At 38.8% G+C, this 13,668-nt stretch overlaps 1 long non-coding RNA gene across 1 annotated transcript; it reads left to right on the top strand.

Annotated features, from left to right (window-relative positions):
• The first annotated feature begins 3,776 nt into the window (after window positions 1-3,776).
• On the top strand, window positions 3,777-12,892 carry LOC145120605 (uncharacterized). The gene is made up of 5 exons (XR_013714260.1): window positions 3,777-4,168; window positions 4,286-4,363; window positions 5,439-5,497; window positions 6,011-6,205; window positions 12,692-12,892. It is a non-coding gene; the product is annotated as an uncharacterized LOC145120605 (long non-coding RNA).
• The last annotated feature ends 776 nt before the right edge of the window (window positions 12,893-13,668 follow it).

Consider the following 13,668-nt stretch of genomic DNA (forward strand, 5'->3'; position numbering starts at 1 on the left):
AAAACCATTTTAGAAATCATTTTGAAAACCTTTCCTTGATTTGAGACTGGATTCACACGAATGTTCCTCCAATTCACTCAAACCAAGGCTCTGATACCAACTTGAAACACCCAAAAATTTTGAACAAATTTAAACTTTCAAAACATGTCGAATTCATCAAAAAATTACAACTTTGTTTTCAAAATACATTTATATCAGAGTATTCCCAGAAACATATACATATAGGATGAGCTGTACGACCATGCCTTCGCCTTGCCGCGATCCCCTGAGGTACCTGAAACAATAAACTGAAACTGTAAGCCCGAGAGCTTAGTGAGTTACCCCCAAAATACCACCCACATAACCATGCCATATAAACATATATCCAAAAAGCAAGCATAATGAGCCTTCAGCCGGACTGGACCGCCTCACAGGCCTTCAGTCTATCTGGACCGCTCTCCGAGCCTTCGGCAAGTCTGGGCCGCCTCGCCGGGCCTTCAGCCTATCCGGACCGCTCGTTGGGCCTTCGATCTGACTATCACACCCTCCGGGGGCTGTAGTCTATCCAGACCGCCCTGGGTATGTTGGCCTTCAGCACAAGGCAGGACCGCCTCAACCCAAACCCCCAAACAAGCAAACATGTGCACATACATATCATACGCTAGCATATAAAACAGTTAACCGATCTAACAGATCATAGCAACATCCTATAACCAGGATACCGACCTAACTGGTCACTAGCATAATGTCATCCTAACTACCAGGATGTAAATCAATACACCTCACGTGCAATAACATGCAATAACCCGGATACCAATTCAATAAGGGCCGCCCTTGGTGCCTTAGACCCCTTAGTATAGTGAGGATAACTCACCTGACAATGCTGAAGTCCCGCAGGTAAAGCTCCCGCTGCTGGTTGACAGATTCCCGAACTGTCAACATCAAACAATACCCAATTAATAACTGGGTTCCAAGCCCAAGGTCCAACTCACACTACCAAAGCCCAAAAGTAAAATAATGGGCCAAAGTCCAACATATGGCCCAATTTTCCAAATTGGGCCCAAGTCCTCACATGTGCCTTATCCTAAAGCCCATCTACTCGACCAACAAACCCACACACACGAACATCTGCATCACAAGTCACGAACATCTGCATCACAAGTCACGAACTCAGCCACCATTACACGGTGGCAGGAGGCTGATAGAGGGCATCGGCGGTAGCGGTCTTCCTGAACAGCAGTGGTGGGGTGACCACCGGAAGAAAAAGGGAGAAGGAGAAGGTGGTCCGAGACCCACCGAGTACTGCAGCAGTAACCGACGGAAAGCAGGAGACGGAGAAGACACGGAGGATGGAAACGCCACGGCAGCTGCGGAACGACCCAAAGTCCGTCGTCGGAGTCACGACAGTGACGAGTTCGCTAGCAGCAAGGTTTCAGTGGTGATGTTCGGGAGGCAATCGGTGGTACATTGAGAGGGTGGCGGCTGGAAGGTAAAAAGGAAATGGAGGTGGCAGCTACAGTAGATTTAGGTTTAGGGTTGCAAGTGACGGGGATAACACGGGTTATATACCCGGTTCCCAAACATAACCCCATAATAACATAATTAGTCCCCCATTGCCTTATTTCTTTCAAAACTAGTCCATAAATTACCATTTCAACCCCTCATTCTGAAAACCCTTACAAATAAGGTCCGGAACTTACACTTTAGCCCCTGACTCCATAAAAACTTCACAAAATAAATCCCGAAATTACATTTTAACCCTCGGAAATCAAAATTATCTCATTTGGCCTTCTAAAACCAGCACTCCAATAATTATTAATTATTTTTAGGCAATAAATAATATAAAATAACAATTAAAATTACTACTCGGGTTTCAGGTTTATTATTTAATTATTTTATAAAAATCGGAATGTTACAGAAAATTTACGGGTACATGGTTGAAGTTTGGACCTTCATTGATCTAGAATTTTTCCAGTTATGACACCCCGCCCGGCATCGAACCGAAATCTGGCATCGGGCCCCGCCAGGCATCGAGCAAAACTCGGTATACATATGAACATATCATCATATACATAAACAATCATATAACATAAACATATAAACATTCCTCGGGCCGCGCCCGACATCAGACCGATATCAGGAATCATACAAACATTCCTCGGCCTTTCCCCGGCATCGGACCGAGGTTTGGAACATATAAACAAACACATGCAAGAATCACAAAGACATCAAACATACAAACATTCCTCGAGCTTGCCCTGATATCAGACCGAAGTCCGGAACTTTGATTTTTAACATATGCATCATAAGGTATTTTTTATCATGCAACAAGTTTACTTTGCATTCTTCGGTTTTATGCTAAATGCATTACAAACTTCAAGATTTTATTTTGAATTTAGTTATGCGTAATATTTTGTTCAATAAATTGATTTAATATAATCAAAATCTTTCATTAAGGAAATATCTAATGAAAACATAGTGTTGTAAATCCTTAATGTTTACTTTTTCTCTTTAATATCATTTCATCAACCAATGTATTATATATATATATATATATATATATATATATATATATATATATATATATATAATCTTTAGGTAAAAACATTGTTGATATTTTGAAATCATTTTACATATTAATTAAAAATAATGATGTACAAAACATCCAATGTTGCATAAAAAGTATTGTTACAGTTTTATAGTTAATGATTACTTTTTTTATAGTATATATGTTATTTTACTTTGTTAACCGTGTACATACAAGTTATAACCTAGTGCGATGTATATTGAGATATTGCCCATGATTTCGTCTTGACTTGCATCTGTGTAGACATATATTGTAGGATTTGTAACCTTTTTTGTACTTGTTTGACAACATGTGTGATCGCTATTGTGTCCTTATATGGAATTGATATTTATCTAAATTAAAATTCATTTAATAGGATTAATGTTCATTTAATATTAGGAATCAAGTTTTCAATTTTAAAAAAGTTGTCAAAATACTATAAGGCATTGGGGAGTGGCTTGACATTATAATAACAAGCTTGTCCCAACATGCCACAAAGGGGAGAGAGAGAGAGAGAGAGAGAGAGAGAGAGAGAGAGAGAGAGAGAGAGAGAGAGAGAGAGAGAGAGAGAGAGAGAGAGAGAGAGAGAGAGAGAGAGAGAGAGAGAGAGAGAGAGAGAGAGAGAGAGATATATATATATATATATATATCGATTATTTTGTGAATATTTATCTTTTTCATTTTTAGTTTAAAATATAAGTAAACATAAGTGGCTTGCCTTTTGTCTTAGGTAAAATGTGAGAGATAGATTATCTACTGAACGACTATTTACTCAAAGAAATAAGTGATATCGCTTTTTTTCCATATCAACCTAAAGAGGAACAAGATAAACGTCATGTCACAAAACGGTAACTTCTTTATAAATTGGATATTTGCGTACAAATGAAAAGTAACTTAAATATAAAGGGTTTTCTAATTAATATAAACACAAATTTTAAATTTGGATATTAGATTATATTATATATATATATATATATATATATATATATATATATATTTTAAATTTCTCCTACCTTAGCTACAGGGAATTTGATGGTTTTTGGCAAAACCGGTCCTTTGGTTATATTGGTTTGTCATTTTCTAGATTTTTTACTAATATTTTTGTTTTGGGCAATTTATGCCATTGTATCTGATTGTTAGGGACAGTCTTTGTATACGTGTCTGCTTCTTTTTATTCACCCTTTATACGTGTCTGTTTCTTTTTGTTCGCCGTATGAAGTGACAAAACACTTTGAAGCACAGTTGTATTTTCGCAATGCTTTCTTCAACACACGCGTCTCCCATGTGATCTAGAATACATGTCTCCACCGATTTCTCCTCCAATCAGATCCAAGCCCGTTTCCTGCTCCTCCACCGCTTCTCCTTTACTTCTCATCTATCTTCTCCATTTCTTTCATGTTTTCTCTCAGATTCTAAATCAATTGAAGCTTCTTACAATACCGGGATCGAGAATGGACCTACCGTATCAACCCTTCTAAACTGCCATCAGGTAATTTCGTTTGCGGGGAGACCGAAGGCGAGGGTCATTACAGCAACGACGATGATGGTCGGTCCTAAAGGCTCATCGGTGTCTCTGCATTTCCCGACGACCCCTTATCCTTCACCGACTCTGTTACCCAATTGGTTGGTACCACCACACACATGATTTACCTTCTTACTCCGTCGCAGTTACTCTTTTGTGTTCAATACAAAGCAATTTCCATTCGCTTCCATAGAGTTGACTTGATGGTTTAATTTCAGGTCGCATGTCCTTCGATGGAAAGACGCAAGTACTCAGATAGCGATTTACGGATGTGAACTTGATTTGTCTTCCCAGAGGTTAGTAAATGTAAAGTTCTTGCAACTTTCGGTTTGAAAACCCGTTCGTTTCAGTTTTCATTGATGTAATGGCCGTTTACACCAGTTGTCGAAACCAAACAACATATGTTAACTTGGTGTTTCTGAGATGAACAACGGATTTAAGGGCTGACAAGACAACTTTGCATACAAGGAATAATCTTATTAACAGCCCTAGCAAAAGTAGTTTCACTTTTATGAGAATCATGGTTTATGTATTAGTTTGTCTCTTTGATTTCTTTGCTTCCCTGGTACAGGGTTTTTAGTATACATTTAGTATGGTCTGAATAATTCAAGCAGATCGATAGCATCGGTTCATTCCAATCCTACTTCACTTGGGTTAAATTCATATTTGGAATTCCCAACCAAAGTTGGTTATTTAGTTTGTTTATCTGATTATTGTTTGCTGGTGGTTAATTTGTAGATTTCCTCTTATTCTGTCATCCGGCAATCGTTAAAAGCAGTAATCATCTATCCCCTAAATTGAACACCGTTTGGAAATCAAAGCGATTCATGTATATGTCATCAATCATCAAGTGCAATAGACATTTCCATATTGTATAATTAGATACTACATGGGGTTAGAATCATAATTTCTAGTGCAGATTTCAAGAAATACACATTTTTTACTTAACTAGATAAGGTAATTCCATGAATTCATTCTAAATAAGTTTCTATTATGAGTTTTATGAAATATTTTATTAATTTACCTCTGAAAGCAGTATATCAAAACAATGGACGTTAAAATAGGATCATTGTTTACCAATTTAGATAAACCAGGTTGTTGCGATTTTGAAGGTAAGGGCATTTTGGTCTTTTTTTTTCTAGATTTTCAATTTAATTGATTTCACTTCAAGTGCAATGAACTTTATTGTTTTTTTAGATAACAGTGTGCTTTTATTGCTTAGTTTATAATGGATTTCCATTTGCTGGTCTTTATTTGCTAAGCAATTGAAGGTAGTTTGTATGTCGCATTGTTCTATTTCATTAAATGAAAGAAATACTTTTGACACACACACATAAGTTCATTTTTAAGATTTATCATCTGAATTTGCAGGTCATGCTAATTGCGGTTCTCTTAAAATGGCGATGAAGACTAAATTTTCAATAATTCAGGTTTGTTATAAGTTTCGATAATTATTTGTTATTTTTGTTTTTTGATCATATCAGTCACCATATCCATCAGTCAAATATTAGCTCGCTTCATTGTAAAAAAGTTGTCTAAGGTTAGCTTCAGAGTAGATTCCATGAAATAGATAAAAGTATAAGGCTATGGTTGGAATTTTTTTTCAAAATAAAATGCTTTCATAAGATGGCCATTTAATAGGATCTAATTCTAGAAAATATGCATAAAATACTAAAATGGCCTCATATTTTATGTAAATATGCATAAAATAGCATCCTAAACTCAGAATCGTGATTATTTATTTGTTATTAAACATACCCACATTTTCTGAAAATAGCATCCTACTTTTTTAAAATAATATTGTAATAGAAACAATTTAGATGAAATTTCATGGAAATATTACCATTGACTTCAAATCATTTGAATAAATTGAATTATGAGATGTCCTTTTGAGTACTTGCATGCATCCAATCAAGTGTTTGTGTCCCTTTTTTTCTTTGCAGGTATGGTGATGGTGGAATTGATGATGGTTGGACTCCACAGGTTCTCTGCACATTTTATTCTTTCTTCATCAAACCAATTGTTAGGATCGAGACACTTAACAGATGACTCTAAACATACACAGCTCACGAAATTAAACAAAACAAGAACACAAAGATTTAAGGTGGTTCAATCTGATGACCTACATCCACACATAGGTAACTAGGAGTTTTATTTCTTCTTCTTTTTCTGTGTTATGAAACTACAGATACAATACAATCTTATATAGGATTGAATGGAGAAAAAAGAAAACCATAAAACATGGTCCGTAAGAACCGGTTCACCATTCCTTTTTTTTTTAATCAAACTTTTCTGTGGACCACTTTGACGTGGATTCACACTCAACAATCTCCCACTTGAAGCCACGGAACAATCTTCACCTGTGCTTCAACTGTGCATCTGTATTTCTGTAAAACACTTTTGATCTTGACTCCATCATAGTTACCCGACCTTCTCTTCAATTATCCTGAAGGCCAGTTGAAGCTATGCAAAGCTTCAACTTCTCTAAGGTGACAACCTTAGTCAACATATCAGCTGGATTTTCAGTTCCTTTGATCTTGTTCAACTTCAGAGTGCCATCATTAATTCTTTCTCTGATGAAGTGATATCTCAGCTGTATGTGCTTTGTCTTCGAATGAAAGACAGGATTCTTTGCAAGGTGTATTGCACTTTGATTATCACAAAATAGTACACAATCAACTTGTTCCTTGCCAAGTTCTTCGAGAAAGTTCTTCAACCATATAAGCTCTTTGCTTGCTTCAGCAACTGCCATATACTCTGCTTCTGTGGTTGAAAGGGCAACACTTTTCTGTAGTTTGGACATCCAACTTACTGCAGTGCCTCCCACTGTAAAAACATACCCTGTGGTGCTTTTGTATGAATCTTTACAACCTCCAAGGTCTGCATCTGCATAACCCCTTAGAATGACATCATTTCCCTTAAAATGCAATGCCATCTTTGAAGTCCCCTTCAAATATCTTAGCAGCCATTTAACTGCTTCCCAATGTTCTCTTCCCGGATTGGACATAAACCGACTAATAACTCCCACTGCATGAGCGATATCTGGTCTTGTGCATACCATTGCATACATGAGGCTCCCAAAGGTGTGCTTCTGATCTTGGCATCTTTAAGGCTGAATTTCTCTAACACTTTCTCAATGTACTTCTCTTGAGAGAGTGTCAAAGAGCCATCTTCTTTGTTTCTGGAAATACTCAACCCGAGTATTTGGTTTGCAGCTCCCAAGTCTTTCATCTCGAATTCTTCAGACATTTGTTTCTTTAACTTCTTGATCTCTGACATGTCTGAACCGGCAATCAACATATCATCTACATAGAGTAGTAGAATGATATAAGAACCCTTAAACTTCTTGATGTAACAACAATGATCATTGTCGCATCTCTTGTAACTAACTCTTCTCATGAAGTTATCAAACTTCAAATACCATTGTCTGGGTGCTTGTTTCAGACCATACAAACTCTTCTTCAATTTACACACCAAGTTTCCTTTGCCTTTAACCTGGAAACCCTCTGGTTGTGTCATGTAAATGTCTTCATCTAGGTTACCGTGTAGAAAAGTTGTCTTGACATCTAGCTGCTCTAGATGCAAACCTTCTGCTGCTACAATACTGAGAACAAGTCTGATAGAGGTTATCTTCACTACTGGAGAGAATATTTCATTGAAATCGATTCCCTCTTTCTGTTGAAAGCCCTTGACTACTAATCTTGCTTTGTACCGTTTGGTACCATCATGTTCATCTTTGACCCTGAAAACCCATTTATTCTGAAGAGCCTTCTTCCCAACTGGAAGCTTTGTTAACTGCCAGGTGTTGTTATTCTCAAGCGACTTCATTTCATCTTTCATTGCTAGCTCCCACTGCAATGAATCTTTCAACCCTATAGCTTCAGAGTAACACTGGGGTTCACCATTTTCTGTCAGGAGAATGTAGTTAACAGATGGTGAGTATCTTTTTGGTGGTCTGGTGACTCTGGAAGATCTTCTTAGTTGAACTTGAGGTGTGACTGGGGACTCTGGAGTTGGAGGACTGGTTTCTTCATCTTCAGAATCATTACTGGAATTATCCCCTGAGCTCTCACTGTCAGTTGAGTCATCCCCAGATTCAGGGATTTCGACTGAAGCTTCTTTCTTCTTTTCATCATCTTCAAACTCAACATACTCCTTCTGAATTTCTGGACTTTTGTTGTTTCTGTCTTTGTATAACTCAGTTTCGTTAAAGGTGACGTTCTTGCTTCGGATTAACTTCCTGTTTTCACTATCCCAAAGCCTGTAACCCATTTCGTCTGACCCATAACCAATGAATGTACACTTCTTGGTCTTTGAATCAAGTTTATCCCTGTCACCTTCTTTTAACAAACTGTAAGCAGTACAACCAAAAACTTTCAGGTGTTTGAGACTTACTTCCTTCCCTTGCCACATTTCTTCTGGTAATTTAAAATCCAAGGGAACACACGGTGAACGGTTGATCAAGTAGGCTGCAGTGTTAACTGCATCAGCCCAGAATGTCTTAGGTAAACCAGAATTCAACCTCATGCTTCTAGCTCTTTCATTCAGAGTTCTATCCATTCTCTCAGCTACACCATTCTGCTGAGGGGTTCCTGGGATCGTCTTGATCATCTTTATCCCTTGCTTGGCACAATAGTCAACAAACTCCTTGCTTATGTATTCACCACCATTACCCGACTTCAGGCATTTTACCTTCAAATCAGTTTCATTTTCAACAGCAGATTTCCATATCTTAAAAGTATCAAATACATCAGATTTATTCAGTTTCAACTTTCTTTCGGTGTCTTCCCCGTTTTTACAATAGTAACCCGCTTTTGTTTCCCAAGAACACATGATTCACAAAATTCAGTTTCAACTTTCTTCAAGTCTAGAAACTTTCCTTTCTGAGCCAACATCTTCAATCCCTTATCGCTCATGTGTCCGAGTCGTTGGTGCCATAAATTAGATGGACTCGGATTGGTGGTTACGACATGAACACATCACCAGGTATCTCTACCATGTATAAAGTGTCTTTCTTCTTTCCTTTGGCAATCACCAAGTTGCCTTTGATCACTTTCCATTGTCCACCCCCAAAGTGAACATCAAGTCCTTCATCATCCAACTTACCAACTAAAATCAACTTTCTCCTTAAGTTTGGGATAACCCTGACATCTTTCCATGTTCAGGTGGTTCCCATGGAGGTCTTCAAATCTACGTCTCCTATACCCGTAATATCAAGCACTTGATCATCGGCCAAACGAACTTTGCCAAAGTCACCTGTTTGTAGGTTCTTGACCATATCTGTGCATGAGACGGCATGGAAAGAAGCACCCGAATCCATAATCCAGGATTCCATTGAATTTTCAACACAACATATGAGAAAATCTCCCGATTCTTCAGAGGAGACATTGTTTACTTCTTTCTTTGCAGCTGGTGGTTTTGGACATTGGTTTCTAAAGTGACATTTTTCTTTGCAATTCTAACATTCAATATCTTTTCGGTTCTTGGACTGCCCCCTTTTTCTGGAGGGGTCCACATGTATTCCTTTCTTGCTGACCACATGGCCAAGGAAATCCACTTCTCGGATCCAGAATTCGCACTTAGAGAATTTGGCATAAAGCTTCTCAGCTCTCAATGTCTCTAGCACCTGTCGTAGATGTTGGCGATGCTCTTCCTTGTTTCGTGAGTAGACCAAAATGTCGTCGATGAACACGATCACGAACTTGTCTAAGTAGGGTCGACACACTCGATTCATCAGGTCCATGAATACCGCAGGTGCGTTGGTTAATCCGAAGGGCATTACCACGAACTCGTAGTGCCCATAGCGAGTTCTGAAGGCTGTCTTGGGGATATCTTCTTCTTGAACTCGTAGCTGATGGTAACCCGACCTCAGATCGATTTTTGAAAAGTAGCTTGCTCCTTGGAGCTGGTCGAAAAGGTCGTCGATTCGGGGTAGAGGGTACCGGTTTTTGATGGTAAGTTTATTTAACTCGCGGTAGTCTATACACATGCGAAAAGATCCGTCCTTCTTCTTTACAAACAAGACCGGTGCTCCCCAAGGTGAAAAGTTCGGCCTGATGAACCCTTTGCTTAGCAGCTCGTTAAATTGAATGGACAATTCTTGCATTTCTGTCGGCGCTAGGCGGTATGGAGCTTTGGCTACTGGGGTAGCTCCGGGGACCAAGTCGATTCAGAATTTGACTTGTCGTGCGAGGGGTATGCCTGGAAGGTCATCAGGGAATACGTCAGGAAAGTTGCACACTTCTGGAATGTCTTTGATATCCTTCATCTCTTGTTTCTTATCTACTACGTGGGCTAAGAAGGCGTGGTATTCCTTTCGGAGATACTTTTGCGCCTTGACGCAAGAGATGATTTGTAAGTTTGCACTGGGTTTATCACCGTAGACGAGAAGGGTTTCGCCACTTGGCAGATTGAGGCGAACGGCCCTTTCGTAACATAGAATGTCGACACGATGAGAACTTAACCAATCCATACCGATGATTACATCAAAACTTTTTATTGTTACCGGCATTAGGTCGATTTTAAATGAATGATTATCCAGAGTGAGGGTACACCCTGAGTATATATCACTAGCGTGCTCTGCCTTTCCGTTTGCCATTTCTACGACGTAAGTATCTTTTAGTAATTGGGGATCTTGATTAAGTAAATGTTTGAATTGATGGCTCACAAAACTCCTCTCCGCTCCACTATCGAAGAGTATGCATGCATAAGAGTTATTAAGGAGGAACGTACCGGTAACCACCGTGGGGTCCTTGACTGCTTCTCCATGTCCTATAGCCAGGACTCTCCCTACACCCCCAGCATTAGCGTTTCGTGTCTTTGGGCAGTGTCGCTTGAAATGCCCTGCTTCCCCACAGCCATAGCAAGTACGACTTGCTCCGGTGTTAGCGACTTGAGTGATTGGTTCGGCTGGCGCCCTACAGAAGCGAGCGGCGTGCCCCTTCTTGTTGCAATTTTTGCAGTGCATTTCCCGACAAGCTCCGGTGTGGTGGAAATTACATTTGTTGCATTTGGGAAGGTTTCCAGCATATTGCCTCTGTGGTGTTGGAGTGGCAGGGGTAGTGGCAGCGTGGACCACAACTGTCTGTTGCTTTTTGGTGGAGTCTGGCATTGACTGCTTCTTTTTATTATCCCAGAATTTCCTCTTGTTGTTCCCTCGTCGAGCTTGATCGGAGGTGGTTGTCACTGTGGCATGGCTGGCCCGATGATCAATGAGTTGTTGTGCCAACTCCTTGGCACTCTCGTAAGTAGTTGGCCGTGAAGCCAACACACTATCTTGTATTGGGGCAGACAACCCCCAGAGATATCGTTCCACCTTTTTGCTTTCCGGCGTAACCATTGCCGGACAGAGGAGTGCCAGGTCATTAAATCGGGTAGTGTAAGCTCTGAGATCAGTGCCCTTCATCTTGAGACTCCACAGTTCCTGTTCTAATTTTTGCACCTCCCCCCGTGGGTAATACTCCTTCAGCATCATGGTTTTCCAATTTTCCCAGCTTATCGAATTTGCAACATGGAGGGTTAGGGTTTTTACGTGGCCGGTTTTTACGTGGCCATTCCACCAGGTAAGAGCCCTGCCGGTGAGAGTGCGAGCTGCGAATTTGACTTTGTTGGCTTCAGGACACGCACAGATTTCAAAGACGGATTCGGTTCTTTCGAACCATTGCATCAATTCGATGACTCCCCCGCTTCCATTGAATAAGTCGGGTTTTCCATTAGTGAAGTCCTTAAAGGAACACTCCCTCGTACGCCCCTGGCTATCTCCTTGCGTGGAGTTATTAGTACCACTCCCCGTACGCCTGGCACCGTCGATGTTGATTTGGGACATAGCAGCTGCTACTGCGGCTGTGACTGCCGCTTGGAACATCACAGGGTCGTACTGGGGTGGTGGTGGCGGTGGATTTGTTTGCGTCCCTTCGGTGCATCTAGCAGATCTACGAGGCGGTATTTTTCTGTTAAGGTAATTCAAAGATGAAATGAGTATGAGCCATTTAGTAATGGTTGTCAGTCGGGAGACGCAAAACTAAATCATTAGTTTTTAAGTGTAATGTTTTCCCGATTTTCAATGTTGCAGACAATTCATAAAGGAAGTTCATAAAAGTAAACTCATGAATTTAGCAGTAGCCATTAAATGTAATCTTGTAATCCTTGTTTTTTGATCATATCAGCCACCATATCCATCAGTCAAATATTAGCTCGCTTCATTGTAAAAAAGTTGTCTAAGGTTAGCTTCAGAGTAGATTCCATGAAATAGATAAAAGTATAAGGCTATGGTTGGAATTTTTTTTCAAAATAAAATGCTTTCATAAGATGGCCATTTAATAGGATCTAATTCTAGAAAATATGCATAAAATACTAAAATGGCCTCATATTTTATGTAAATATGCATAAAATAGCATCCTAAACTCAGAATCGTGATTATTTATTTGTTATTAAACATACCCACATTTTCTGAAAATAGCATCCTACTTTTTTAAAATAATATTGTAATAGAAATAATTTAGATGAAATTTCATGGAAATATTACCATTGACTTCAAATCATTTGAATAAATTGAATTATGAGATGTCCTTTTGAGTACTTGCATGCATCCAATCAAGTGTTTGTGTCCCTTTTTTTCTTTGCAGGTATGGTGATGGTGGAATTGATGATGGTTGGACTCCACAGGTTCTCTGCACATTTTATTCTTTCTTCATCAAACCAATAACTAAGGATGTATTTTATTCTGGGTATTTTCAATTTGTTAAAGTTTAATGATCTTACCCTTGAACTAATTATGTAATGTAATGTAATGCTTATGTTTACATATTCCAATACAAGTATTATTCACTTAAAACATAATTGAATGGTAGGACGAATATGCCTTAAATTGCTGATTTAATTTGTATCAATCTTATATTTCCATAAGTAGCAATGTACATTCCATTACACTACATTCATCTTTTCTGTTACAACATAGCTAATTTTATAATTAACATCGTTTTGGTTAATGTGAAAGAAGAGCAACGTAATTTTCTATTTATCCTAACTACGTCACTGAATTAAAAATACTACAACAAACAAAATCCAACCCCCGCGAAGCAGGGATCCTTCTCTCTCTCTCTCTCTCTCTATATATATATATATATATATATATATATATATATATATATATATATATATCTTCTTCTAATAAAAGACTCCTAAAATTGTCACATGACACTTTTCAACCACTATACTTTCCACATGTCATCTTTACGTGAACTTCTTTTTTTGTTTTCCCGTTCACCCTTAAAACTATACATGGTCATCCCTTAATAACGACTGTATTTCCAAAAAATTCGCCTCTCTCTTTGGAAACCAAATCAAATCTATCAATTTGAAATTTAAAAGATAAATATCTCTTCTCAAGGCTGCCGCTTCTCTTCCACCGCTACTGGTTTCGTTTTCCTTCTTCTCTACCACAACACCATCGCCGCTTTGCCTCATTGTAGTTGCTCTTCCTCCTTCATATATCTCTCTTAACTAGTTATGATCCACAGTAATATCTATACAAGGCATCGATAATATCTTCTCTCTCTCTCTCTCTCTCTTTCTCTCTCTCTCTCTCTCTCTCATCTTAGAA

Source organism: Lactuca virosa, chromosome 6 (genome assembly GCF_052849685.1).
Source record: "Lactuca virosa cultivar CGN04683 chromosome 6, Lactuca_virosa_CGN04683_v6, whole genome shotgun sequence".
In the NCBI taxonomy this organism is placed as follows: Eukaryota; Viridiplantae; Streptophyta; class Magnoliopsida; order Asterales; family Asteraceae; genus Lactuca; species Lactuca virosa.